This window comes from Trichosurus vulpecula, chromosome 4 (genome assembly GCF_011100635.1).
Source record: "Trichosurus vulpecula isolate mTriVul1 chromosome 4, mTriVul1.pri, whole genome shotgun sequence".
In the NCBI taxonomy this organism is placed as follows: domain Eukaryota; kingdom Metazoa; phylum Chordata; class Mammalia; order Diprotodontia; family Phalangeridae; genus Trichosurus; species Trichosurus vulpecula.
The window spans coordinates 50,029,352-50,032,128 of NC_050576.1; the positions used below are offsets into that span (position 1 = coordinate 50,029,352).

The 2,777-nt window shown below is 46.7% G+C and overlaps 1 pseudogene; it reads right to left on the reverse strand.

Moving 5' to 3' along the window:
• Nucleotides 1-870: 870 nt before the first annotated feature.
• LOC118846708 lies at nucleotides 871-2,192 on the reverse strand (annotated as a pseudogene).
• Between the last annotated feature and the right edge of the window lie 585 nt (nucleotides 2,193-2,777).

A 2,777-nucleotide genomic window follows, 5' to 3' on the forward strand; every position in this document is an offset into this window, starting at 1 on the left:
AAATACTGACTTACATGAATGGAAGGATGCTCCAAATTGTGGACACAGAGGCAACTCAGTGTCTGAGAGTGGAGCTCATAATCTTCTAATAATAAATGACTCCATGAAAGCAGGTAAAAATGGCTAGGTTAGGTCAATAGCTGACCCAATAGTTTTAGGGACAGTTAATTTTTATATGCTACTGGCTGAGGCAAGAGGGAGATAGTCCTTGTCTGATTCCAATTTGTTAAAGCTGCATATCTGCCACTGTTTCTCTTATGATTGTTCATAAAACAACATAGTTTATGTGATAGAACCCTGGATTTGGAATCTAGGCGATGTCAGTTCAAATCCTAACACACACTTATACTAGAGGTTTAACCTCTTTGATCCTTGTTTTTTTTTTTAATCTGTAAAATGGGGATAATAATACTTAAATGATCTGCCTTTTGGAGTTATTATGAGAAAGATACTTTGCAAACTTGTGTATATTTTTTTTTAGAAGATAAAATTACATTTTAATAAAGGGAGAAGGGGTAAAGACACCCAAACACTGACAACTCAGATGTCCTTCAGGCTGGGAGGGGGTTGTTCTATGGATTCCCCCACCCCACCACTCACCCCCTCGAGAGGGGGCAACAGAGATGGTGGGCACAATTTCCCTCCTTTGACAGGCGTATCTGAAAGGCTGTGGGGACAATGGTGGTCTAATGGGCCACTGTGGTTCTCCGGTGTTTCTCAGGGCCTGCCCACATTCATTCCGCCACTGAATCCATGTTGGAGTTTAGGTGCAGAGGAGCTCAAGGAAGAAGGTGGGCATGATTTGAGAGAGCTGGGGGTGAGAGGTGGGGGTGGGGTGGAGGGAGGCATGTGATCCAAGGGGCAGCCAAGGCTGAACCAGAATGCGAGAATCCCCCAAGGCCAGGCCAGGCCGGTCCGGTCCGGGCCTGGCCAGGGGAGGGAAGAGCAGTGGAAGGCAGAAGAAAGGGGAGGGCAGGCAGGGGGCTCCAGTCCCTGGTTATCAACTCTTGTCTGGTGGGGGGTCTCTGTGTACTGTGTTTTTCTTCATACTGTCCAAATATTCCTGTTGGGAGACGGCCAGGACGGAAGCCAGGATTTCATCATTGTCCCAGTCGTTTAGACCAAAGGTGCTAGGTGACATCTGCTGGATCAGGGCCCGGCATTCCAGAGCAGGGTATAGGGACATGAGGGGGGAGGTGGCTCGGTCTCCTCCCGTCACTGACTGGCTGCTTGGACCTGGTGCGCAGGGTGAGGGGGGTTTGGCGAGAGTGAGGGCATGGCCTGGCGAGGGTGGCTTTGGGCCCAGCTCTGGGTGAAGGTCCTGCTGCTCAGGGGAGGGGGCGGTGCTCCGCTGCCTGGGGGACCTGCTATTCCACTCCTCCAGACCACTAGAGGCCGCTGCTGTGGCAGAGCTGCAAGTGGCACTGGCTTTTCAGGGCTGTGCTTGGCCCCTGACCTGCCGAGCTTGCTTCTCCTGGTCCCGAAGCCACTGTAAGTAAGACTCTCTGGCTACCTGCTCCTCGATGGCCTCATTGGTGGCTTCCCAGTCTGTGGCACGCTTCTTATCTTCCAACATCTACTGCTCAATCCAGGATTCCTCTGATGTTTTAATGGCGTTCTTCATCAGGGACTGGTCAGCAAACCCTGGCTTGAAGGAGGGGAGCCCCAGCCCCACACCAATGGTGGCCTTGTTGGGGTTCACCACTGAGTTGTAGTGGACGTTGTGATGGTAGCTGACCCGGATGGGTTCGTCCTTATTCTGCTGAATGCCATGAAACATGTTGATGGGCTCTGTGCTGTACTGGTACACCTCGACAGGCCGGTTGTACATCTCAGCCATAGCCTGCATCTCAATGTGGTTCCCGTGACAGTTGTTCTTCCTTTGTGTATATTTTTTGTGTATATTATTTTAATGTCATTGTTGTTGTTGAACTGCTTGAGAGTCTTGGTCTTAGCCAGCTGATTACCATCTTATTCGCCCTCATTAAATGCCCTCATAACTGCCTTAGAGAGTATATCAATTGTACATTTTGGTCACTGTACCTCATCTGCTGGGACCTCTCTACCTGTACCACTGGGGACCCCAGGGATCCCATTGACCCCTGAAGGAGAAAGCAACAAGTGTTGGAGGGGATGTGGAAAAATTGGGACATAAATTCACTGTTGCTGAAAGTGTGAGCTGATCCAACCATTTTGGAGAGTAATCTGGAATTATGGCTGATGGCCCATGCCCTTTGACCCAGTAATACCCACTACTAGGTCCACTTCCCAAGATGATTAGGATCAAAAGAAAAGAACTTATATGTTCTAAAATATTTATAGCAGCTCTCTCTGTGGTGGCAAAGAAGTGGAAATTACAGGGATGCCCATCCACTGGGAATGGCTGAACAAGTTGTGGTATATGCTTGTGATGGAATACTACCAGGCTCTAAAGAATGATGAGGTCAATGGCCTTAGCAAAATATGGATAGATTTGGAGGAAATAATGAAGAGCTAAATGAGCAGAACCAAGAGAATATTGCATGCAGTAACAACAATATCATTTTAAGAACAACTTTGAGTGACTAAGTAATTTTGACTATTATAAATACCCAAATTAACTACAAAGGCCCTATGAAGATGCTATCTGCATCCAGAGAAAGAACTGAAAAATAAATATATAGAATAGTTTTATATATATATATATATATATATACATCTATATATATATATATATGTTCACATATATGTATATACATATATATTTCTCAGCACTTCAAGCAACTCTTGAAGACTCT